Here is a 27780-nt window from a genome sequence, read left to right on the forward strand (position 1 = left end):
GTTATACTTGTTTGGCATTTCCCATAATTCTTTTTAATAGCTCAAAAAATGCTTCAGAAATCCCAGTGGTCAGGAATTACAATATACATAAATAGGGTAATAAATACTTAAATTAAGAAAGCCCATCCATTTAGCCTTTCACTTCAATTTTGAATGGAAATAGGTGATGAAATGTGTACCTACTATATCTTCGATAATGCACCCTCATCAGATTTTGCAGGTATAAATTATCTCACAAATAATAAGAGTCATTATCATAACAAACTGTTGTTTCTAAACTAAGGAAATCTTTTTATGTTGGTTTATAGAAGGGATTCTTTTCATCATCAGATATATTGTTTGTATGATTATTTGAAGTCAGCTGGCAACCATTTTGATGCAGAACTGTTTCCAGAGCCACTCTGAATCATAAATGGTAACACTTCGACAACCAGCTGCTGTTGCAGTTGTAATGAAACTGCACTGGACTCCATATTGATGGGGCTTTTCAATTACTGTAAGATCCTAATCCTCATTTAAAGTTTCACTAAGTAAGAAAAGAAGGATTTTACGCAGAGAAAAATGCCTTAATTTAAACGCAATGCATTTTTTTTCATAAATGGACATTGGCAAGGACATTTCCACAAAGGTGGTGTTCAAGGCCATTTGTTCTGAGACAAATAAAATTGTCATCATTGTGGAAGCTAGAACAACTTAATGATGGATATAGATTTGGGATTATAGTCAATACTAAAGATAGCTTGAAAAGAACATTGGATTGGCTAGGTATGAAGTGAAAGTGTCTTGTAATCACTGTTTCCACTGTATGCACACTGAATCTCAAATCACACATTCAGTTGTCTGTTGACCTTAGCTCTCTGTAATGCTATTAACTTCTGCTAATATCTGTAAATAGATTCAAATGTGTGCGAAGCATAAAAACGAAGCATAAAAATTCCTTTGTATCTTCAAAATTATGATGTTGTCATTGGTAATGTTTCCATAGGCAGCTATTGATATTAGAAGAGCTGACAAATTAGCTGCTTATTTACACTTGAATATTTGATATCCATACTGGAATGAATATTTTGGATGATTCTGTACTGTGGTATTTTCCTTCTATTGGACTGGAAATCATATTTGGGTCAATTTTTTTCACCTCTTACACAGACCTGAAAACCAAAATTCTAATAGTAGCATCTGGCAGTTTTTTTTTCATTGCTGTGTTGAAAAACCAGGAATAGATTACTTTAAACTGACACATTTCAAGGCTTGCTATAATTGGTATTTTCCGTGCTAAGAATTTTAATAACTCTAAACTACAAATAAATAAATGCCCTTTTCCTACTCACCTTTTTTTCCGTAACTTCTTGGCAACATGCCAATGTCATATCATTATTGTGTTTTACATGATAAATTTTTTTCAACTAGTACAATCTTTTGTCTTAATAAAAAAAAGAGATACTGCTGATATATATACATTAAATAAGGCAACTTCCCAACAAGATAAAGATTCTACTATGATAAAACAAACATTAGAAGATACCTCATCACAGTTGCATTTCAAGCCTGTATTTACAATATTAATGGATGAATATAAGGTCCTAAGACAGATGGCAAGGGTATAATGTAATTGCATGTCCTGGACACAACAAGTTATTGCAAGACACTTTTAAATTAAAGTCTTGTGTACCTCCATCCACTTTCAATGAAAATTAGAAGTGCAGCTTTACATCAGGAGAATATGGATGGTTTGAAACATTCTCCTGCAAGAATTCTGTGCTGCTTTATAGCTGAGCACTTGGGAAATATTCTACTGCAGTCACTTTAATCGTTAAATAAATTTACAAAGTTGCAAAGGTTTATTTTAGCAAAAAAGTTATTATGCAAGGGGAGAATTAAATAAACCTGATTGTTTGTGGGTTTTTAAATCTAAAGCAGTTTGTGTTACTTTTATTCTTTAATGTACAGATAATTCCAAGAGATTTTAAGGTATATTGAATCCATTACCTTGCAATTATGTCACCTAGGAAAAAAATACGACAGCAATATTGTGGTTATAATGAATGTGAAGTTATATGCTTATCACACATTTCATCATGCAAGGATTCATTTTTGTACCTGTAATGGTTGCTGATTAGGTGACGCAGGCTTTTTGAAGTCTTGCATGGTAATCTGGTTCATTCACAGGAATAAATACACTGTTCAATATCAGAACATTGTGAAAAATAACAGTATAGAAACACAAGCAACTATGAGGCTGGAGCGTTCTGTGATAGGGTTTCTTAGATAGAAACTGAAGGATTCATTGTTAGGGTTGATTGTTTCTATAGTATAGGATTTTGAACTTTCAGTTGGAAAATGAAATAAGGAGCAAAGTTTCTCATTTGCAAAGACACAAAATATCAACTTATCAACACGATTGTAAATTCTTCTGCACATCTAGTCAGTTATTTGTTTTGTTAATGTGCATGCTGTAATGTGAATACAGGTAGGTTACTTAAATTGAACAAATCATGGCTTGCTGTGATCAGTTACATAGCTTAAGGAAAAGTACCATTTCTGGATAACGCTGATGGGCATATATAGGAGTGTTTAACAGGCAAGGGATTATTTTAGAATAAAGTGTCACTAAATAATAAAGTAGATGCATGTTTACAATTACACTGTACACTTGCATTTTATTATGTTCAGTAACAACCTTCAATTCTGTGTTCATTCTGGCAGTTAATTCTGTCAACGTCTGTTGACACAGAACTGATATTACATCTCTCAAAATGAAATCTGGCCATTTGGTTTAGCTTCATCCATCTCAATCAATCTAGAGCTTTCATTATCCCGATCTTTAGCCTAGTAACTGATAACAATCTGGCAGGGACTCCCTGAAGTTCCTTGCTTGTACTCATTAAGTCACATATCAACTGCAGTTCATAACAAGCAGATATCAAGATCATTGAGAGTTGTCTGTCACCTTAAAATATTTAAGTTCTGATTTGTATTCTTACAATATAGTTAAAAAGATATGCACAACCAAGCGCACACAGACATCATTCTGAATTTGCATCATCTGTTAACTGTTGAAATTTTGCAGGATGTTTGTTAGAATTTTAAATGAATTGGTGACAGTTTGTGGTATTGTGAATTATGTTTGGTTCATTGAAAGTACAAGCTTGCTGAACCTTACATTTTTATGTTCAACCAGTTCATATCTAATACATTACCCAAGGATAAGCAGGAACATGATGAGCAAACACAGAGAGTGCTGGAGAAACCCAGCAAGTCTGGCAGCATCTGAGGTGAGAGAAACAGAGTTAACTTCTTAAATCAGTTATAACTCTTGTTAAGAAATAGAAGGTTGATGGAAAATGTTTTTATATGTAATTTTGACAGAGATAAAGGCCTAGTGCAAAAGATAACGGTGTTATTAATAATGGAGTAAGAGAAAAAGAGAGGCAAAATGGGTGTTAATTAAAGTGGGAAAGGGAAGTAATGGGTCCTTTATACTAATAGCAAATTAAACAGGAGACAAACAAGACAAGGCTATGGGAGGAGGTTGGAAAGAGTGTTTCTATTCGATAATTATCTTCCTTCATTTTGTAAATGTATTAATGCTGCAGGGTCCAGTTTTCCCTTTCTAATCCAATAACAAATTCAGAATACTGGTTTGTTCTTTCTTCATTTTCCCTGTTGTTGAATAAAAATTAACGTTTCAAACTGATGGAAACCTTTACAACATCTAATGCTCCCTCATTCAAAAATGCCAATGTTTCATGCTAGAATGGACAATATGGAAAGACTAGCTTTCCTTTAGGCAGGGTTCTAACATTATGCAGCTCTAAGGATATCTCTACACCCTTAATCTTATACATTAGGCTACAATGACAGTCAGTCACACAGCTAATGATCAAAAATGAACATATATTTTTAATGCATTTTTCCATTTACAATTGTTTCCTATTATCCTCCGAAAGGCTTTATTTTCCTTTCCCTCTCTAATACATTTAGGTATAGTTCTCAGGTCCACAGCTGAGGGAAGGAGCCTGATCTGTAGTGGAGCCTGGTGATCTCAGAGTTTTGGGCAGGCGATGCCACAGCTATTGGTTGCTAGATCTGAGACTGTCCTGGCCAGATGCAGATTTACTATCCTCGTCTTGAACTTCCACAGGTCGAGGGTCACAGGCAATACAAAGGTGGAGAGACTGGACATCTTGGTAGTATCCTGAAGGAAAGCTTCTGGAAGCCTGAATGTGGTTCCTCCTCTGTTACCTACCTACCAGCAGCAACACACCTCTTTGCGAGGACGGGGTATGTGGAATAAGAACAAGGTTCATCGCTCCCCCTCTCACATTGTCACTGGTTGCAAACATAATGACTACAGTGATGGAGTGCAGATTGGTACAGGTATCAGGCAGAGACAGAGTTTGCGTCTCCATAGTAACTACCAACCTGTCCATAGACATAGCCAGATGCAGACATGATAGAGACATAGTTGGGAAACTGAATCAACGCTTGGAGAAGTCCACAAATGTCATATGCACAATAGTCTCCAATAAACCTTCTAGCTGTCTCTGTGTCACCTTGCACGTTTTGATGAAGTTATTTATGACCAACACTATGAGGTCCTCTCTTGCCTGGGTGACCAGGTGTTTGCTGTCTGGCAGACTTCTGAGCTCTGGCTATTCTTCTTCAGCCAACTGCAGAGATGGGCCATTGATGTGCTCACCAGATTGTGTTACCAAACCTAATCCAGCAAAAGTATACAAAGAGCTATGAGTATCTGAGCTGAAGGAGCAGTCGTCAGCCTTGCCAGTACTTGCTTTGAGGGGTCTGTATCTTTTCTCTCACAGCTAGAGGAAGGAGTGTTGACTGGAAGGGCTGCGCTTTTCAGGGCAGTGACTGTACAGATGCTACTCATTGTTGCAAAAAGAGGGAATGAGTGAAAAACAGGAGTAGAGACTTGAGTACATTAAGCCTATGTTGCCAGAAGTGGTAGCGTGACAGTTGCACAGCACTTGACAATGAATCTTACTTAGCTGCTGAACCATAGAATTTTTGGCATCACCACATAATCACCCTCTATCCTCTTGCACTAGGGCATGGATCCTCTCCTTGTAATGGATGAGCAGATGAATGTTGGGTGCTCCATCACTTTCATTGGCCCTGTCTGCCCTATTGTGGACTATTTTGGCCTGGTATGAGACAAGGGCAGGTATTAAGTTGGATGAAAGTGATGGATACAGATGGTAGTATAGGTGCAGGAGAGAGAAAGAAGATGAGATGTTATGAATGTATGAGTAAGAAACACCAAGGGATAAGTTGTTTGAGGGAATGGAGTGGATGGGAGTCACTGGGCAAAGATGTTGTTTACACAAGTGAAAGTGGGATGCCATAAGCCCTGGTGACAAGTGTGCGTGCAGTGGCAGAGTTAGAGTAAGTGTGAGGTAGCACAGTGAAGATAATGACATTTACCCTTGCGAAGTGCAGAAGGTCATTAACTTTCTCCCTGCGCTGCTTAATGTTGCTCTGGACACCTCATTGACCTGGTGAGGAACTTCAGACCAGGCTGGCAGGGTCTGATACCATAGTGTCCTCAGGTAGAGCTGAAAAGAGGATGGCACCCGTGTCCACAGCCTGTCCACCAGGACTTCCAGGACCCTAGCAGCAAGCAGGGTGCCAATGTATGTCTCTGAGTTAAATCCAGGGCAATTCTCCCCACATTAAAACTGTGAAAGACAATTCCTGGCTGGCAGTGTTTGACCTGGGGCATGGCTGGACTATAAAATATCATGCAATGTTGGGGAACCCAGAAGAAGCATACGCTTCTGTTATTGGTGAGCACAAGATAGTGTAAGAGGTGCCATGAGGGAAAGGTGATGAGACAGTGGGGTGAGCAGTATAAAATTGTGCAAGAAATCTCAATAGACCTCACAGAGACAATTCTGCATGAAAATTCCAAAAGTTGACACAGCCAAATTTTTGGAAAATTTAGCTCTATATCTCCAACAGCACAGACTCCCCAACTCAAACACTGAAATGCCAGCTAGATGCTAAGTTCTGTTGAGTAGGGAAGCTATTCTCAAGCTTCTGGCTTAAACATTAGCGTTACCATAGTGACCAATCATGACACTAGATACAACAGAGGATTTTGCTCAGCAGATTTTTTATTATTGTTAACCTCAGCAACCCTTTCAACAAATGGCTGTTGTTTTGTTAAAATACCAAATGTGTTCTTTCATCAATTTAACAAAAGCATACCTGTGGACTTCCAACTAATCATGTAAATTAACTAGAAAACCAACATTTTATTTTATCAGACTCATCCATACAATTCAAGAATAATGGTACTTCATCAATACACTATTGTAAAGTAAGCCTTTCCTACGAAGGATCTTTGCCAGAACAGAAGGCAAGAAGCTTTAGCCTTCAATGAGTTTTGACCTGAGAACACTTAAAATGGGAGGCCAAATGGAAGTGTTGCTTCTCCCTATATCAACACAGCTGAGAATGAGAATGTGCACAATAAGTGTTTTACTGGAAAACAATGTGCTGCTTATAGGAATTACAAAGTATTAGTTATCAGCTTTTCCTTTCTTCTCAACCTTAAACAATTCCTCATGATTAGTGAAAAAGAGATTAGTAAGTTAGATTATATGAATAAAAGTGTTTTCAATGTGCAGTTTTACTCCATTCTGGTGAGTGTTTAAGCCACTATGTTTAATTTTCTAGATCTCATGAGTTCATATATTCTAAAACCTGTTCAATCTCATGATCATGTTCAAAAGGGTCCATATTTTTGAATAAATGGACTTTTCCACAAGCGGTTTTCTATTAAAAAATAAAGGGAAAACCCATTTGTCATCCGGTTTAGCATATCACAACGTAATTACATTTCTAAAGAAAAAGTAAAATACTTGTTTCTCACATAAATTGTGCCATTATTCTTTTAAATAGAATTCAATAACTGAGATCCTTTAGACTAAATAGTTTATCATTAGTCTAATCGTGACTTTAAACTTCAAATTACTTATTACAAAATTTGACCAAAAATCACTTCAGGGTAAATCCACTCATCTGCAGTAATGTGACACAACATTGTAAACTTGAACATTCATTTTAATACAATAACATGATGAAAACTGCAAAAACTATTATAACTGTACTTTATTAACAAAATTTGTTAAAGATAAACTATTTCATATGTCTCAGGAAACAAATGAAGACTAGTTGGATTGCGCAAAACTGTAGAGCTGGTCTTGTGAGATCTGCTAGACAGCTTTCGCTTTATACACAATGTCTGTCCTTTTAGGAGTACTGAAAGAAGAAACCATGAAGTACAACACATTTCCTGCTCGTACTTCCTGTTGCTGCTGTGATGTTCTTTACATAGTAGGTCTAAAGTTGGACTCCTTATAAAGTAATCCACAATCTATTTTTTTTGGAACGTAGAGGACACAAGAATTTGAAATAATTATTTTTGTCATTGATAACACAATGTCATTCTAATTGCTTTCAGTAATTTTTATGATATGTTTGTGCAGGTTAAAAAAAAACTTTCAATCGATATAATTGTCTAATGTCCCAGAGAATTACATCGCATCTACAAGTTAGAAACAAGTCATATGTTCTTTCTAGGGGTTGCCACTCTCAAACATCTTTCGAGTGGCTATATCTCATTCCATCTATTTCTCTCTCCCTCCAGCAACTTCACTTTAAATGTGCCTATGCTATTCACTTCAACCACTACCCATGGTAGTGTGGTCTACATTGTAATTTTAGAGATTCTGCCAGCCATATTTCCCAACGTAAGATTTTTAAAAATGTTCTGTTTAATATTAAGGGAGATTGATATTTAAGATGCTGGGAGAGAAGTAAATAAACAATTAGGATCATGCAAAGCGAAAAATGGTATTAGAACTAGATTTATATTTCAAATTATTGCAGTCAACTTTAATCATTTCCCCTCTAAATATTGCTTTTGAGAACTGTTGAAGCATGATATGAATACTGTACCTGAGCAGCAAAAAAAAAACTTCTTCTTTATGGCTAGGAAGGAAAAGTATAAATGCAAACATGGGATTCTGAATTTCACCACTTTAATATGTAAAATAAAAAATGTGATTGTGATTCTCACTAGATATTATTGGGACTGTATTTCCTTGCTTAACGTACTGCAGTAATGTTAACAACTTTGCTGTGCAAAGGAAGCTAAGCTGAAAAAATTTCCACCTGACATTCACTTTAAAGTGTTATCAACCCTTCTCTCCACCACCACCCTGAGCTTTCTCATGCTTCTGTCGACTACCCACTGAGCTCTGTCACAAACATTAAGGTGAGACCCAGTGGTGAATTCCACCTCAGTGTCTGGAAGTTGGGCTGCTGCTGTTTCTAAGGAAACAGTTTCGTAAGATGCAGCAGCTGTCAGGCTGAGCTGTTCAAGGCAGAGGTGAGAAGTTCCTGAAACAGCTGGATATCTTTAAATTCAGATTCCTCCAAGTGGGAGGCAATTGTTAAAGCAGTTTGTTTTGTCATTCCACCTTTGGAACTCTACATTTGCTTCTGACTGTTTTGCACAAGGTCAGAACTACACCAGAACTTTGTGCTGTCAAGATATTAGTCATGAACTACAAGGGACTACAAGAATGCAAAATGCAGGAATGCATAGAAGATGGACTCGCTAGGACTTCAGGCTATAATGGGAAATTTAGCCTGGAGCTGTGATCAGCCTGAGTTTGTATTCCATATGATATATCACAAAACTCTGGAAAATAACTTAGTTGTCCTATGATGTCTGGCAAACTGCAGTATGTAAGATGTTTCTGAAGCTTCATGCATTTAGGATTGACTGCTGGTATGAGAAATATCACTGATATATTGGCAGCTGAGAATTCATGTTTTAGAGAGTGATCACCACAGTCAAAGTGATTACTGAAGAAAGCAAATGGGTGACTGACAATTAGGAAAGAAACAGGAGGCAACATACCATACAAAGTGCCCATGTGAGTACTGAATTCATAGTTTTGCATATTGCTTGTTTGCAACGATATCAAACAAGTTGAAGCAGTTAAACTGTAAACTTTGTCATTGTGGAGCAAGTGCTTCATAAGAGGCAAAGTGAAGTTCGCAAAGACATTGAGAAGAAAGAATTCTGTGGGGGACAAGGGAAAAACAAAGAAGATTTTGCATACGGAAGGCATGAGCCTGAAGGCATGGTTCATGTTTGGATCAGTAACATAGAATGAACGGAACTGTGGGTTTTAAGAGGAGATTTTAAGAAATTATGAGACAGATTGAATTGGCATGACTTTTAGACTGGTAATCTTAAGGTTATGTCCAATGTCACTTAATAATCAATATAAGAATAGTAAAGCTAGAGAGGTAAATTTGTAGTTGAAGAGGTATTGTAGAAGGTAATATTTTTAGGTGAGACATTGAATGGGAACCAATTGATAGTGGTAATGCATCTCGGGCAGTATATAGAAGTGCCAATCAACAGGCCCCAAATAGTTTTGGTTTCTGACCTGGTTGACCTGGTTTAAATGACAAATAAATGTTCTGCTGCTTGCTGGTCTGCATGTAGAGCAACATGTAAAGTAATGATGTAGAATTGTGTCATGATGATGGTAATATTACATGATTATATGGAACTAGAAACGCAAACAGGGGCATGAGAGAACATGAGATCAAGCCATAAATAAAGATTTCACCCATAAAGTTCCATGATTTCGAACAACATTGCGTCATTGAGTCTAAAGTTATACCTCAATCACAGAATAAAACCATGGTGCAGGAGGAAAACCATTCAGCTGCTGTGGCTTGCAAACAGATAAAACTTGTTTCAGTCACACTTAGGAAATTAATGGGTTGAATGGCCTATAGATTAGTGAATACAAATCAATTCAATTATGTGCAACAAATGCAAAATACTTTAAATGGTGGAAATCAGGTCTTGTATGTTAACTAAATGAAAGGAAAACTTTGATTTTAAGAACATCCTTGAAGGCCTGCAAACAGATGCAATTAGTGAAAATTCACAATGGTTACTAATTGAATTTATAGATAGTTTAGAGTCTTAACCTCCAGGATGATTTATTTTTTGTAAACTATTGCAAAAACTTGTCATAACTAAATTGACACTGAAGGCAGATTCTTTCCATTTTGAGCCTCGGTATGGAGGCTGGTATGAAAACACAAGGGACATCCACTCAGCCGCACAGCTGCAGGTCTGCCTGCGGGAGGTGGCAGATGTGGATGACGGCTTCTCTGGTCATGCAAAAGACGCCTCAAGCACTGCCTTTCATTATGGGCTGAGAGCTGGAATGCTTTCTGTACACTTTATCAATTGAGAGCTCAAGGGCTCTGAAGCCACTGGTTCTTCTCTTCATTCATTACTTGCCTGTCCATGTCTGTTGTCCCTTGGCATGGTTGGCAGATAGCTGTTTGTAACTTTAGGCAATTGCTTTCCCTTCAGCGAAAAAGCAGTAAATCAGTGCTCAAGCAACAGTGATTCTCAGTGTCTGTTTTGATTCCTTCAGTTGTGCTGTGCAGAAACATGTGTACATAGATCTGGGCCCTTTGCTTTTGCACTGTTGATTTTCTGAGTCCTTCTTTGGAAACTACATCTGTTGTAAGTGGTGACATTTAACTACTCACTCAATTTCTTCAACCTCTATCCTCCTCTTCTAAACTATTCTTAACCCCCTAATACTAATTGTAGATGGCCTTTTCTCTTCCTTTGACACTCCCCCTGCCCTTCCTCAGTCTCCCCCTATGACTATTGCCCCTTTTACTATCTCCCTGGATATTTATGCTTATCGCCCTGATCTCACTCTCATCCATATCTCCATGCCCAGCCGTAGCCTTATATCCCTGGTAATTCAGTTCCACTGCTTCCTCCATCTCAGTACACTTGATAACCCCAAACAAACAAAAAAAGGATCTGTGGACAAAAACAGAAATTGGCAGAAAACAATAGGCCTGGCAGCAACTGTGGAGAGAAAGCAGAGTTAACATTTTGGGTTCAGTGACCCATCTTCGGAGCTGATTGTAGCTTGGAAAAGGTTAGTTTTTATGTTGAAGATGCGGTTAAGGGGGTAGGGTGGGAGTGGAGTAAAGGACAGGCAGAGGTGGAGCCCAGAGAGAGAAAAAAACAGTTGGGCAGGCAAAGGATTGGGTAAAGATTAGCCTGGGAGGATGAATAGCTGCTAATGGGGATCATTAGTGGCTGACAATGATTTGTTTGTAGTAGCAGCCTATGTGACGACAAGGCCTGGTGTGGGGAATAGGGGGTGGGGTGGGTTGGGGTAAGGACTTTGGAGAATGTGGTCAAACCATAAAATTATTGAACTTGAAATTAAGTCCAGAAGACTGCAGGGTTCCCAAGTGAAAAATGATGTGGTGTTCTTTCATTTGCACTGACCACATTGTGAGCAGCAAGTACAGTAGACTAGATTGAGTGAAGTGCAGGCAAACTGCTATTTCACCTGGAAGATGTGTCTGGGGACTAGGATGTTGAGAAGGGAAGAAATAAACAGCAGGTATTGCACCTTCTGCGATTACATGGGAAGATGCCGTGGGGCTGTTAGGGAGAGATTGGGAATGGAGGAGGTGTAGACCAGGTTGTCCTGCAGGGACTGGTCCCTGCAGAAGGCTGACAAGGGAGGGGAGAGGAATGTGTGTCTGGTGGTGGCATTCCACTGGAATTTGCAGAAATGGCAGCTGATGATCCTTTGGATGAGGATGCTGGTCGGATGGTAGATAAGGACAAGGGGCACCCTATCATTGTTGTAGGTGGGAAAAGAGGGGGTAAGGGCCAAAGTGTGGGAGATGGGTAGTGGGGAATCCTTGGTTGAGGAAGAGGGTGGACATTTCAGAGGACCCTTATCAAAGTTGCCATCATCGAAACAAATGTGACAGAGAAGGCGGAGCTGGGAGAACAGAATATAGTCTTTCAATTCTTTTGGTCATCTTTTTAAGTTGAAGAAAGACAAGACAGGCTGGGACTGTACCTTCGGGAGATCAGAAAAGTCAGAGATGACTTGATTGAAAGAGATGAGATCTTGAAAGGACTTGACCAGATGAATGTAGAAAGGATGTTTCCTCTTGTGGGAGAAACTAGAATTAGGAATCATAGTTTAAAAACAAGGGGCACCCATATAAAACAGAGATGATGAAACATCTTTTATTTTCTACTCAGAGGGCTGTAAGTCTTTGGAATTCCCTTCCTCAAAAAGCAGCGGATGCAGAGTCTTCAGACATTTTTAAGGCAGAGATAGATAGAGTTTTGATTACCAAGGAAATGAAAGATAGATGGAGGGACAGGTAGTATTGAGGAGCTGGCAAGGCTGCAGAAGGACTTGGACAGGTTAGGAGAGTGGGCAAAGAAGTGGCAGATGGAGTACAATGTGGGAAAGTGTGAGGTCGTGCACTTTGGTAAGAAGAATAAAAGCATGGACTATTTTCTAAATGAGGAGAAAATTCAGAAGTGTGAAGTGCAAAGAGACTTGGGAGTTCTAGTCCAGGATTCTCTCAAGGTAAACTTGCAGGTTGAGTCAGTAGTCAGGAAGGCAAATGCAATGTTGGCATTTATTTTGAGAGGACTTGAATATAAAAGCAGGGATGTACTACTGAGGCTTTATAAGGCTCTGGTCAGACCACATTTGAAGTATTGTGTGCAGTTTTGGGCCCCATATCTCAGGAAGGATGTACTGACCCTGGAGCGGGTTCAGAGGAGGTTCACGAGAATGGTCCCAGGAATGGAAAGCTTAACATATGAGGAACGTTTGAGGACTCTGGGAGTTGAGAAGGATGAGGGGGAATCTAATTGAAACTTTCAGAATACTGAATGGCCTGGACAGAGTAGATGTTGGGAAGATGCTTCCATTGGTAGGAGAGTCTAGGACCTGAGGGCACAGCCTTAGAGTAAAGGGAAGACCTTTTAGAACGGAGATAAGTAGAAACTTCTTCAGCCAGAGAGTGGTGAATCAATGGAATTCACTGCCACAGAAGGTTGTGGAGGCCAGGTCACTGAGTACATTTAAGACTGAGATAGATAGGTTCTTGATTATCAAGGGGATCAAGGGTTACGGGTAGAAAGCAGGAGAACGGGGTTGAAGAACTCATCAGCCATGATTGAATGGTGGAGCAGACTTGGTGGGCCAAATGGCCTAATTTCTGCTCCTATGTCTTATTAGTGATGTGCAGGGCTTTGAGGTTAAAATAAGATCTTATGAAATGGCACAGCAGGATCAAAGAGCTGAGTGGCTACTGTTGTTCCTTGTTAATCTGTTCATAAATTGATCCCACTTTTAACTTAATTTCCCATTTAAATTAATCCACTTTTCAGTTGAGCCCAACTTGCCTTTCCCCATCAGCAGCTAATGTGGTAGCAACTTTTGTGCAAGCACTAGGTCAGTCAAAGGCATTGAGAACTCAGGTGCTAAATGTAATGTGCATGGGTGACTAATTTACTTTTACTTGTAGCCTGGCAAAATGTTTGATTTATAAATTTGCTTTGCACTGTGTAGTCTGTGATGTCTTCCATTTTTGTATTTTAGATGAGACGGCAATGCGATTGTGAGCAAGGGAAGTGTGGCGCAGTGGTGAACGAGGGATTGGATTTGAGCTAGCTGGTGCTGTGTTTCAATTAGTTCTTCATGTACAGGCAATATAGAAATGGCTACCTCAGTAGCTGTTTCCCTTCCTTGTCTGTCTCCTCTTCCTTGTCCTTCCTCAGCAAGCAGCTCGCTCTGTTTTATGTGGCCTCATTCTCTTTAAAAAGAGTTAAACACCTGTTGCATGCATGTCTTGGTGAAATAATTGTGCAGAAACCTTCAAGTCAGCAAAAGTACTTCAGCACATGCTTCAGCATTCTCTGTACAATTGTGAAACTCAAAACAACTATGAAAGGCATCAACAGCAGTAGAATTGCAGCAAAAACCAGAAGAAGCATATCAGCAATGAACTTGTAATTTGTTGATGTTTTCTTTAAATAGTGATAGTTTGTTACCTTTGACATGTACTTAACATGTGTCCAACAGATTGAGCTTAAGAAATAGTTTCAACTTGAATGTGGAGATCCAAATAGCAATGCTGGTGTCAAATCAACATGGCACATTGGTTGCTGTCATGATCTACCTACCCTGTAAGATTCCCACAGACATTAAGTCAGCATGCGCTCATCCCTTCAGCAAGGTAGCATCCAGGATTTTCATGTAAGATGTGGTCATGCGTGGCATGGGTGAGCAGACAGGGATTTTTGGGTTTTAGTCTGATAGATTTAGTTTGCACAACTTGGCTGTTTATAGAGGATTTTACTCAATTAGACACTATTTTATGTTGTCACGTTATGAAACACACCAGCTTAATTTCAGGACTAGTATTGTAAAGTAGCTGCTGAGCAGCATTTGATTGATTGGAAGCAGGATTTCAATTATATTATAATCAAAAAAAAAGTTAATAATTAGAGGTTAGTAAAGACCAGCTATTATTGCTACTAATTGTACTTATTGTCTATAATTTAAAAGTGCTGTTAAAAACAGTGTGGGAAGGAGAGAAACAAAACAAGACAAGAAACAAGCCCCAGGGTCTTATCATCAAGGTCCTATGATGCTGCTTAGCCTGCTGTGTTCATCCAGCTCTGCACCTTGTTGTCTCTTATCGTCAAGAGTGTCTTTGGGTCTTAAAGCCAGAGATACATCAATGCATTGGAGACTGTTCATTTTAAGACAAGGTTAAAAAAACCAACAAAACACACTGTTGTCTTAATATTTAAGAGAAGTTACATAACGGACAGAGCCTTTCAAATTGACTATGACTGCATTACTAATAAATTAGATTTTAGCAATAACATTTGATTAAGGATGAGGGAAGTTAAAACTAGAATTGGATATAAAAAGAAGGTTCCATTTTCTTCAACACTCCATTTATCCAATAAATATCTGAAGGAAATTCTTGTTTCAGGCTTGGTTAACCTAGTTTTTAGGGACACTCTTGATCTCAAACTTCATATGACCATTGGTGGTTTATCTCAGGATAGATATCAGTCTCCATGAGCTGGATTTCTGTCAGTCTGAAAAACTGAATTTATTTTTATTTTAGAGAGTGAAAGATTTATTTTCAACAAACTAGGGTCTGAACTAGCCATCCAGCATAAAACCCCTGTTCTTATCTTGGATAAGTATGATCCCTTGTTTACTTTTGTTAGTTCATTAGTCCTTAGTTGTTAGATATTGCTATGTTTTGTCTACACGTAAACTTTAATATTATTCATTAACTCAGTGTTTTCTTGTTTCTAAATGCCATTTTTACATCTAATATTTTGTTCAGAAAATCTTGATCATTGACTGCGCATGGCACAAATAATTTTACTTGGTCAAATTGTAGATTGTGGGAAAGTCCACAAAATATTACCTTCATTCTCTGAAAATTAAAGCTTTTGGTTTCCTGCATGAAAGAATGCTTGCAATGTTTTTAAAAATCTAGACTCTTATATACACTTTGGACATTCTCATCCTCGTGAATGTGGAATAACTTTCTAATTTCATTGAGGTCATCACCAGGGAGGTGATGGCCTAGTGGTATTATCACTGGACTATTAATCCAGAGACCCAAATAATGTTCTGGGGACCTGGGTTTGAATCCCACCATGGCAGATGGTGGAATTTGAAATCAATAAATATCTGGAGTTAACAGTCTAATGATGACCATAAATCCATTGCTGATTGTTGGGGAAAAACCCATCTGGTTCATTAATGTCCTTTAGGGAAGGAAACTGCCACCCTTACTTGGTCTAGTCCACACTCATAGCAATGTGGTTGACTCTTAACTGCCCTCTGGGCAATAAGTGCTGCCTAGCCAGCAGCACCTTCATTTCATGAATGAATAAAAAAAAAATGTTCTTCACAATCCTTGATTACCTTTCTGGCAATTGGCATCCTAGTAGAAATATTCCACATCAGAATTCACACAATCACTTTCTGTATCAAGTAGAAGATGACATCTTTTCCATAGTCCTCCCTTTCCTGAGGTAGATGAGCTGAAAAACAACACCTTGCCTGATTTTTAAAAAATTTAACCTCTTTCCTAATCAACCTGTTCAGAGATGTTATTACACACCTCTGGAGTAGGTGGGACTTGAACCTGGGTCTCCTGGCTCAGAGGTAGGGACACCACCATTGTGGCACAAGAGCCTGTGCCTCACCTGATTTTTTAATATATATAAATGGGAATGCACAAGAATCCAGACTTAAAGAATATGTGTGTCAGAGGGTTGTGGGGTTGGAGGAGGTGACACAGATTGGGAGGTGTGAGATCATAGATTTGAAAACAAGAATTAAAACTTTAAAATATGAATCGACAAGTACTGGGTGACAGGCAGAATATGAGACCAATCAGGAGTATACTGGAATAGTTGAGTTCAGAGATAATGAATGAGGATGTTAACAGGAGTGAAGTTGGGTGATGTTGCAGAGGTGGTCTTAATGATTGCACAAATATGAGATTATGAATAAAAATCAGAAATATGAAATTGCAGAGTATGCTTTCCCAGCTGATAGTATTACTGGGCAGGTCAGCTTCCAGAAAGAAACCTGGCTGCATATATCAAATAATTAATTCTTGATTTTGGTTACATGGTGGTTAGTCATTGAAATATATTCATGTAAGGTTACAGATGTTTTTAATAACAGAACATAAGTTTATTACACAAAAGAAAGAAAATACAAGTTAAATCAAATAAAAATTCCTATCTCTTTCCCAACACTATCCATTATAGAGAGTCAATCCCAGAGAAATTGCATATCACACTTAAAAAAAAAACCTTTGCTTAACTGCCTCTACTCAATTTCTTCCCTTGGACTGCTGACTCATTTTCCTTTAATGATTCCTTTCTGAGTCTGTTGGCATGAATTTTTCACAATTCTGATGGCCAAAAATATCTCAGTTCTAATGAGTGAAAGACAAGCTCTCCTTGCTTGGAAACTCCATCAGCGAGGAAACATTTTTCCAGAGGTGACAAGTTCCCCAGAACTGATTTGGTTCTTCTGTTCAGAGATTTTTCTTCTTTAAGAACAGAACTCCTGGTTCTTCTGCAAAAAGACATTGAACTATTGAACCAAGAAGTAAAAATAAAATTAAAATATTTCTGGTCTGTTTTAAAATCAACAGTATATACATCCCATCCATCAACACTACAGGGAATCTCCCAGCTACTTGACTGCAGTAACATGTATTCTTGGAATTCATGCACCTTGGATTATTAAATTAATGACTTAGTGAATTATTTAAAAGAAAAAATTCACAGACTGACCCACATCCATTTGCTTCTATTCTAAATCCAAATCCCCTAACACAGTATACATTTAACACCTTTCATCACAAGGGGGGCAGTAACCATAATCTTCCAAAAACAGAAGTTTCTGGAAAAGCTGAGTAGGTCTGGCAGCATCTGTGAAGAGAAATCAGAGTTAACAATTCAAGTTCGGTGACCCTTCCTCAAAACTCAGAATCTTCCAAACCATTTTTCGATGCAGGTATGGTGCCAGAGGACTGAAGGATTACTGCTGTTACACCCTTGCTCAACAAAAAGGTGAGAATTTAACCCAGTGATTGAAGACTACAGCTTAACCTCAGTTATAGATAATTTCCTAATCAACCTGTTGAGAAATGTTCTTCTATGCTTCTGGAGCAGATCACACTTGAACCTGGATCTTTTTGCTCAGTAGGGACACACTGCACCATAAAATCACTTTGCCCTGCCTGATGGGTTCATTTCTTTTATTCATATTTTCCACCAGCAGAAAAACACCGATATGGCCAATTGAACATTAACAAGCAAAGCCTGTTAAGGGCAACGCTATCACCAAAACATGAAGGGGGTGTTTAGGGAGAGAAGGAGGGGACTAAATCAAAATAGAGTTTGAGGAGGAAATAAAACACACTAACCCCGCTGTGCCCACCTCTCTCTAAAAGCTTCGGGAGCACTGGTGGGCACCGTGTGCTCCTTCTCCAATGACACCTAGACTTGAATGTAACTGCAGAAGAGGGGCAGACACACGGTAGAGATGACCCCCTCCATGGCCCGCTGCCTGGACCTGTTTATTGCCAGCCTGGCCAGGCCCAGGAGCAGACCTGTGAAGAGGTCCTCCAACCTTCCCACACCCATCCGCACTAGGCGACAAAATTTCAGGAGCATGGGGCTGAAGTGCAACCAAAAACACAACAGAAGGTTTTTCAAATAACTAAAAAAGGGAGTGCAAATGCCCACAACCAATATATGCATGGACCACAGGCTTCAAAGCACAGCAAAATAAAGAGTTGTACTTGGAGCCCATAAACATCTAGTTATAAGGGCTTCTGCATGCAACGCCCTCTATCCCAAATCGTCAATGGAAAGAGGGAGGACTCTCATGTAGAGAGCCCGCCACTGGGGATCCTTGCTGCCCAGCAGCAGGTAAGCATACCAAGGTAGCTGCCTGATGGTTCTATCTCTGTTGAATCTAAAACAGCTGAACTTAACAGGTTTAAAAGAGATAATTGGAACTTCCTTAATTAGGTAGGCTCAATTAAATTAAGCCAACCTTAAAGTAAAACACTGCAGATGCTAGAAATCTGAAATAAAAACAGAAAGTGCTGGAGAAATTCAGCAGGTCTGGCAGTGTTGTGATGAGAGAAATAGAGTTAATATTTCAAGTCTGATATAACTCTTCCTCAAAATCTGGATTTCAGCTGACTGAGTATAAAAAGTATGTTTAACTGTGGAGATCTTTGTACGTGAGTTCAGGAGAATGTAGCTAATAGTTTGGACCCATATTGGTCAGATAAAATATTGTGCAGAGAAATATGAGAAGGAATGATAAGGAAAATGGATAAAAGTTTATATATTTTCCTTTAGTAATATCAGTGCAATCTGGGAAGAAGTGGCCAAAACCAGCATCAAAGATTAAGAACTTAAAGTGTAAGTGAGTTAAATCCAAAACCAAATACTTCCAGGTTTTTACAATCTTATACCTTAATTTAATAGTCAATTTACCTGGATCAGACTCACTTACAAAACTGGATGTGATCCCAGCTCAAAATTATGAGAATCCACTGACCTTGCTTTTTGAGAAAGATCTTCATTTTCTAAGGTGAGCAGGCACCAGGGGATAAGTTTGAACAGTGTACCACACAGACAGAGGACCACACACCTTGATTTTAAAATGATTACTTTTGGTGTATCTCGTATTGTCAGTTTGATTTTAATAAGTCTGCACCAGATTGATGTTCTTAAATACATCAAGGAATATTTTTGAATGGAAAGAAGATAACTGCCCAATTGTACTGCTTCAAGAAGATTTCTCTAGTTTATGACTCTGTAAATGAATTTTATTGGAAATTTTCTCAGAAGAAGGGTCAACGGACCTAAAACATTAACTGTGCTTTCCTTACACAGATACTGATAGACAATTTAATGTGTTTGCATTGGGCATAATTTCTTTACTTTTCCTAAAACAGAAATCTATTGACTTGATGCACCATGTGTAAAATTTTAAAGTATAGAGAAACAAAGAGAATTTTTCAGGCATCACGGTGGCTCAGTGGTAAGCGCTGCTAACCTAACAGTACCAGGGGTCCAGGTTCAAATCCCCGCTGAGGTGACTGTGCGGAGTTTGCATATTCTCTCTGTGTTGTGTGGGTCCCCTCTGGGTGCTCCAGTTTTGTTCCCCCAGGGAAATGTAGGCTGATACAGATAGGGCGGGGGGCTGAGTCTGGAGGGTTGGTGTGGATTTGATGGGCTGGGTGGCCTGCTTCCACACCGTAGGGATTCTTTCATAATTCATATGTACGAAGGGCAAGTTTATAAAGTTGAATATAAAAAGTTTGGAATCAATTATTTAACAGAAGGGGATATATATTACAAAAGTAAAGATGAAAGGCTAAACATGTGCAACTCCTTTGCTAAGTAGAATTGACTCAAAATTTATGTAATTATTTAAATGTACTGTTTAAATGCCCTGAGATCTTGTACTGAATGTTACTGAGAGTTAAACAAGGGTCACAGTCTTTCCAGCATTTGTGATCTGTAAGAGTAGGATAAGCAGCAATGTATTTCCTTAAGCAATCAGTTTGATGCATTGGTTAATAGCAGCATAATTCTGAAATTCAACTGGTGAATTCGGCATCAAGGCAAATACAAAAAAACTGACGCAAAATAATTGAATTAATCAAGAGGGCACCAGTAAAAACATGTATTAAAATAAACCTCTAAGATCAATTAAAAACTGAAGGAATGAGAACCCAAAACTTTATAGTCCACTTTTTGGGGGGGCCTGAAGAATTTCTTGACAATTAACAAATTTTTTAAAAAGATATTTAGGCTAAAACAGACAAGATCTAAATTATTTTGTTGAGTTGAGTTCATGTCTATCACGCAAATAAGGGAACTTTACACTATTCTGTGCATTTCATAGTTACAAAGCAAGACGTCTCAGAAAGCAGCTAGCTTCTAGATTATAATGTTTAATTGTGTACCTGCCATGATCTGTGCAACTTGCAAATATATAGCACTTAGCCTCACTATGGTGAGCCAATATTGTGTTGAGTTTTGAAGACTAATTTTTTGGAAGGACTTTAAGATCATTTAGAGGCGCAGAAGAGATTCACAAAAATAATGTTAGGGATAAAAAGCTTTAGACATGCTGAGAGATGGGTTTAGTCATTTCATGAGAACAGAGAAAGCTAAGGATAAGTACTTATAAATATGAGAAACTTTGTAAACAAGTTAAAGGTAATGGCTGGTGAGCTTCTAAGTAGAGAGTTTAAATTTAAGAGTAGTGTCAAAAGAATAATGGAATAGGTAAGGGGTATTTTATGTTTTATATAATGTTAGGGCAAGGAATTGCCGAGTAGAAATATTAGTTCTATAAAATGCCTTTTCAGCTTTTAAAAAAAGATGTGAATAAGGAAGTATAAAAGGTTATAAGAAAAGGAGGCAAACACAAGAACTAAGGTATGAATGGCATCCTTTCAGAAGATAAGAACTTAAGAACTAGGAGCAGGAGTAGGCCGTCTGGCCCTTCAAGCCTGCTCCGCCATTCAATAAGATCATGGCTGATCTTTTCATGGACTCAGATCCACTTACCCGCGTTCTCACCGTATCCCTTAATTCCTTTATTGTTCAAAAAAAATCGACCTTTTTTTAAAAAACGTTTACTGAAGTAGTGTCAACTACTTCACTGGGCAAGGAATTCCATAGATTAACAACCCTCTGGGTGAAGAAATTCCTTCTCAATTCAGTCCTAAATCTGCTCCCTCTAATCTTGAGGCTATGCCCTCTTGTCCTAGCTTCACCTGCCAGTGGAAACATCCTCTCTACTTCTATCTTATCTATTCCCTTCATAATTTTATATGTTTCTATAAGATCCCCCCTCAATCTTCTGAATTCCAATGAATATAATCCTAATCTACTCGGTCTCTCCTCATAAGTCAACCGCCTCAACTCCGGAATCAACCTAGTGAACCTCCTTTGCACCCCCTCCAGTGCCAATACATCCTTTCTCAAGTAAGGAGACCAAAACTGCACACAGTACTCCAGGTGTGGCCTCACCAGCACCTTGTACAGCTGCAACATAACCTCTCTGCTTTTAATTTCATTCCCTTTAGCAATGAAGGGCAAAATTCCATTTGCCTTCCTAATTACTTGTTGTACCTGCAGACCTACCTTCTGTGATTCATGCACAAGGACACCCAGGTCCCTCTGCATAGCAGCATGCTGCAACTTTTTACCATTTAAGTAATAATCCTTTTTCCTATTACTCCTACCAAAATGTATGACTTCACATTTATTTACATTGTATTCCATCTGCCAGACCTTTGCCCACTCACTCAATGTATCTATGTTCCTGCAAAGTTTCACAGTCCTCTGCACACTTTGCTCTGCCACTCATCTTAGTGTCATCTGCAAACTTTGACACCCTACACGTGGTCCCCAACTCCAAATCATCTGTATAAATTGTAAATAATTGCAGTCCCAACACCGATCCCTGAGGCACACCACTAGTCACTGACTGCCAGCTAGAATAACACTCATTTATCCCCACTCTTTGCTTCCTGTTAGTCAACCAATCCTCTATCCATGCTAATACTTTACCCTTAATGCCATGCATCCTTATCTTATGCAGTAACCTCTTGTGCGTCACCTTGTCAAAGGCCCTTTGGAAATCAAGGTACACCACATCCACTTGGTCCCCGTTGTCCACCTCGCTCGCAATGTCTTCATAGAATTCCAAAAGATTTGTCAAGAATGACCTGCCCTTTATGAACCCATGCTGCGTCTGCCCAACGGGACAATTTCTGTCAAGATGCCTTGCTATTTCTTCCTTGATAATAGACTCAAGCATCTTCCCCACTACAGAGGTTAAGCTAAAGATGCTAAAGATGTCTCTCGGTTGAAAATTCCAGCAGTACAATGGCAATCCCAAGCCACCTGTAATTTGTGGGATCAAGCAATTTTAAATAGTGTCAGTGTACATGCTATGCCAATCTAGGTTACAGCACCACAGTGCTGGGGAATGGGTGCACAAATGTCCTTAATGCTCACTGATTATGTGGTATATTGGAATGGAAAGTGCGCAGCAAAGGGGTAGCTTTCTGTAGTGCTGGCAGAATGAAGAAAACAGAAGGTCAATGATGGCTAGCAGATTCAAAAAGGGTATCACAAACTTCAAAACCTCGGAGATCCAGCAACCTATTATGTGCAGAGTTCATGGAAGGTGAAACGCATTTCTGTCGATGCCAGTTCCTTAACTCACAGGATGCTTGTAGGACAGAAAGCTGTTTAGCAATTTCACCAGAGCAACAAAATTAAGTGACTTGCTCCCCTGACGTTTTGTTGTCAGTTATTTATGTACATGGTAGTCTTCTATTCGTCCTCTTGATGCTACAGGAACTAAATGTCTTTGTTGCTATTATTATTCACCTGCATTCACTGACAAGTTGAGCAACTTTTCTTCTTAACAATAACGACTACATCTTAGACATGGTTAACAGCTTGTGAAAAATTTTTAGGTGTCCTGAGGCAGCAAATAGTGCTATATAAATGTTAATCTTTTCCTTCATTCTTCATTTCCTTTTCCTCTCAGAGTGTCATGCATAACTCAACTTTTGATTACAGCTTGTGTTGCTATCAATCCTTAAAATAGTTGTTGTGTTGAGCTATTATTCCTGCCCAGTTTTCCCTATTATTATCCTACGTCCCCTTCGTCTAACTGTTCGTCCAACCGAAGATTTAATACCTTCAAATTAATAGTTTAATATTGTGGCTACTCTGACAGAAAACCACAAATGACAAGTGAGGAGGAAATAGTGAGTCCAGAAAGGTAGGAATTTATTGTCTTAGCGTTAATGTTGAAGGAAAATTCTCTAGTGCAGCAAAATATCTGCTATTACTGCGAAATATGTGGACTGACTATGTTAAATTGCCCAGGGATATGTAGACTAGGTGGATTAGCCATGGAAAATGCAGGGTTATAGGGATAGAGTAGGGGGTGGGTCTGGATGGGATGTTCTTCAGAGGGTCAGTGTGGATTCAGTGGGCTAAATGGCCTGCTTTCACACTGTAGGGATTCTATGATCCCTTGTTGACCACAAGATATTCCCCAGAGTAGACAATGATGGGCTCTAACTCAATCATACTCAGCCCTGAATGTCCTGTTGTTCCCTACATTTAAAGAATTGTATGGCAGCAATCTTCATCTTAAGTAGTAGCTCATTCAGTATAGTGAGCTGGCATTCCCATACAACAAAAGTGACAATTGAAGTTGTAAGGTAAATCATACGGAGCATTTTGTTAAAATGTCAAATATCAAAAAATGTGACAAGGCCAAATATACCAGATTTCTAGAACATCCTAATGGACATTTTGTGCAATATGAAATGGAAAGAAAATTGGAGTCAAATCCTTCTGGAATGAAATTAGAAAACATTAGTTTTCAAATGCATAGGTCATAGAAATTTAGAGCTGTCTCCCGTAAGCAAAGTAATGCCAAATCAATTGTCAATTTAAAAGTTGAGTTTGGTAGATCTTTGTTAATCAAAGGGATATGGGGCATGGGTGATATGATGAAAGATGCATAATTAATATGCATTGAACTTTGGGATGCAGATTTTAAAATAGAGTCAGGTAGGTTTGGGTCTGTTCGGTGATGTAGATTTGTTTGAACAAGTCAGAAAGTAAGTTGAGATAGTGACCATAGTGCATCAATTCCAAGAAAGCCTGTGACCACAGTCAAGTGCCCCTTTAGTGATAATGGATTTAATGTTTATATTTCTGCGTTTTACAATGACCAGAAAGCCATTAGGTTCAGTTTTAACTTCAGAAATGAATGATCAAGGCCTCAATTTAGTAGAAGCAAGTCTTTAGTTCAGAAGGGAAACTTTTCTCCTAGCTGTAGAATCAAACATTTTGTTCAGAAGAACAATAGCCAAAGTGTTTTAGTTGGTGAAGCCTCTAAGCCAGGAGAATTTGGAGAGAAATATTCAAGTGTTAAAACAGAAAAAAGTTGAGATAATCAGATTTGTGAAAGGTTCAAGCCAACAGACTTAGAAATAGAACAGTCATAATGAAAAGAAACTGGAAGGAGTTAATGAAGAGCTGAGTTTTAAATTAAAGAGTTGAAATAGGAGTGACATTTCTCTGGAATTAAGAATCTGTAAAGAGATGGTGTTGGCGAACAGGTTGAAACTTCATTTTGCTGCATGTATTAGAATTCTTCTAACTATTTAACTTTTTTTTATTTTATGTAATAAACTTGTGTTCTGTTGTTAAGTTCTGGAGTCAGGTGAGAATATATTTCAGAACTAACCACCACTGCAAAAATTGAAGATATAATCTATTTAGCCAGATTTCAGTCAAGACCTGACTTGCCCAGTATTACTATCAACTGGGATTATAACTGAGTACATGGAGAAAGGTCATGGATTCATCATGATCTCATTGAACGAATGAGTGAAGTAATTTCGAGGGACTGAGTAGTATACATCGGTTCTTATTTTCCTTTATCTAGAAGTATTGCAGGAGGTTTGCTGCAATTAAAAACTAATAGTGAAATAAATTTTCAAAGTATTATTAACTATAACGATAGAGGTAGGAGAATAGCCAGCTGACTGATATCAATCTGCATGAGAGATCACAAAATCATAATTGTTTTTATTCCCACTGTATATTGTACATCAATCACCATGTTTGTAGAAAGATGACTAAGCACTGGTTACTATTTGGTATTGGTGAAAAGTCTTATGAGATGATTTCGATATGTTTGTACAAGTACTTTGAAGATTACTGCTGTGGATCAAGCACCAAGAAGAGTTAATTTTGAAAAGTTGGGCAGAGACATGACAGATGGAATTTAAACCAAAGAAATGTGAGGTTACATATTTTGGGGAGGTCAAATGCAAGAAGAAAGTATACAGTAAATGACAGGATCCTTAGGCACATTGATATACAGAGAGATCTTGGGATCCTAGTCCATAACGAAAATGGCAAGACATGTGAGCAAGGTGGTACGGCATGCTTGCCTTCATTGGTTGGGGCATTGAGTATAAATATTGGCAATTCATGTTGCAGCTGTGTAAAGCTTTATTTAGGGCACATTTGGCATATTGTATGTAGTTCTGGTTTCCAAACAATTGGAAGGACATGATGGCTTTGGAAAGGGTACAAAAGAGGTTTAACAGGATGTTGCCTAGACTGGACTATATTGAAGAGGTTACACAAACTTGGGTTGTTTTTGATAGAGCGTCAGAGGCTGTGGGGTTGACCTGATACAAGTATATAAAATTATAAGAGGCATGGATGGGGTGGAATTGGAGACTTTTTCCAAGTGTGGAAATTTCATATACTAAGAGGAATAGGTTTGAGATGAAAGGGGAAAGTTTAAAGGAGATACTTACTATCTCGGAGTGAGTTATAACCCCACTGTGAAGCCTTTTCTAGGGATGCCTACCTTGAAGAAATTATCCTCCTCCCTCCAGAAAGACCTCAGCGGATCTCGCTCCCACTGCATATTTCAGGGCTCCTTTACCTCTCCCCCATTTCTGAAGAAGGGTCCCAACCTGAAGTGTCAGCTTTCCTGCTCCTCTGATGCTGCCTGGCCTGCTATGTTCATCCAGCTCCACACTGTGTTATATGTGAGATGAGTTTCTTCTTTACCTGGGATGTGCTTCCCGGGGAGGTGGTAGAAGCAGATTTGATAGCAACTTTTAAGAGGTATTTAGACGGACACATGAACAGGTAGTCAGTAGAGGGATATGAACCATATGCAGACAGATGGAATTAGTTTAAAATGGCATCATGGTTGATGCAGACATGGTGGTCCAAAGAGCTTATTCCTGTGCTGTACTATTCTGTGGTCTATGTCATCTCTGTTCACATTGAAGGACTAATACTACAAACTGTAAACCTCAAGAAAGGCTCAGATTTAATAATTTTTATCACAAGGTGTTTGACTGCAAGCACCTTTGCAGAAATTGTTTATTTCCCAAGGAAGGTTGTGTGTCCACATAACCATAATATCTCGGAATGGGAGAACATAGGGTATAAATTAAGCCTAAACCATTTAGAATTAAAGATTATTTCTTTCAAGTTTGTGAGTCTTCCCTAAAGATCTTGTTAGAAAATATGCTTTTAATCTAGAAAATCTGAGTAAGCAGACTTGTAGTTGACATCAGAGCCCAATAAATACGACAGACCAGGACTTTAATGGGACTGAAGGAAATATGCTTGTGGATGTGCAAATGCTGTAGAGTTATCATTGGAGCCGCACAAGTGGCTAACCGTAATTGAGTAAAAAAAATTTTGGAATCATTACCCCATCCAGCACAACAAGCAGATCATTCAGTTTGTTATGTTCGTGCTTTTCAAAAAGAAGTAACTGCAATTTAGCCACAAAACCAGTTTTATTCCACGTTATCTGCCTGAATAATTAGGCCTCTTTAAATACCTAATAAAAACCGAAAGAACTGTGGATGCTGTTAAGTCAGAGACAAAAGTAGAAATTACTGGAAAAGCTCTGGTCTGTCTCGCAGCATCTGTGCAGGGAAAAAAAAACAATTAACGTTTCAGGTCCGGTGACCCTTCCTCAGAACTGATGGTGGCTGGGAAAATGTTAGTTTATATGCAGAAAATAAGGAGGTGGATGGCGTAGGGAGTAAACGATAGGATAGAGCCCAAAGAGAGAGAAAGACAGTTGGACAGACAAAGGAGTTGCTAACGATCAGGCTGGGAGGGTGAATAGTTGTTAATGGAGACGGTTAATGACTAACAACAGGGGGTGTGTAATGGCATGCTATGTGGTAACAAGGCCTGGTATGTGGAGTGGGGGGCTGGGAGAGTTTAGGCCCTAAAATTATTGAACTCAATATTGAGTACGGAGGGCTGTAGGGTTCCTAAGCGGAAAATGATGTGTTGCTTCTCCAGCTTGCGTTGGGCTTCACTGGAACACTGCAGCAAGCAGTGTTGGTTAATTTGAGATAGTAGGAACTGCAGATGCTGGAGAATCCGAGACAACAAGGTGCAGGGCTGGATGAACACAGCAGGCCAAGCAGCATCATAGGAGCAGAGAGGCTGACGTTTCGGGCCTAGACCCTTCATCAGAAAAGGGGGAGGGGAAGGGGGTTTTGAAATAAATAGGGAGAGAGTGGGAGGCGGATAGAAGAGGGATAGAGGAGAGGATAGGTGGAGAGGAAACAAACAGGTCGAAGAGGCGGGGATGGAGCCAGTAAAGGTGAGTGTAGGTAGGGAGTTAGGAAGGGGATAGGTCAGTCCAG

The 27780-nt window shown here is 38.9% G+C and overlaps 1 long non-coding RNA gene across 2 annotated transcripts; it reads left to right on the forward strand.

The window, feature by feature from the left end:
- The first annotated feature begins 2396 nt into the window (after positions 1–2396).
- On the forward strand, positions 2397–13639 carry LOC125484694. Of its 2 annotated transcripts, XR_007263530.1 has the most exons (4): positions 2397–2470; positions 3182–3275; positions 4145–4284; positions 13533–13639. It is a non-coding gene; the product is annotated as an uncharacterized LOC125484694 (long non-coding RNA). The 2 variants fall into 2 exon arrangements; XR_007263529.1 differs by lacking the exon at positions 13533–13639 and having other exon boundaries at positions 4145–4521.
- Positions 13640–27780: the final 14141 nt, after the last annotated feature.

Source organism: Rhincodon typus, chromosome 1 (assembly GCF_021869965.1).
Source record: "Rhincodon typus isolate 14 chromosome 1, sRhiTyp1.1, whole genome shotgun sequence".
NCBI lineage: Eukaryota > Metazoa > Chordata > Chondrichthyes > Orectolobiformes > Rhincodontidae > Rhincodon > Rhincodon typus.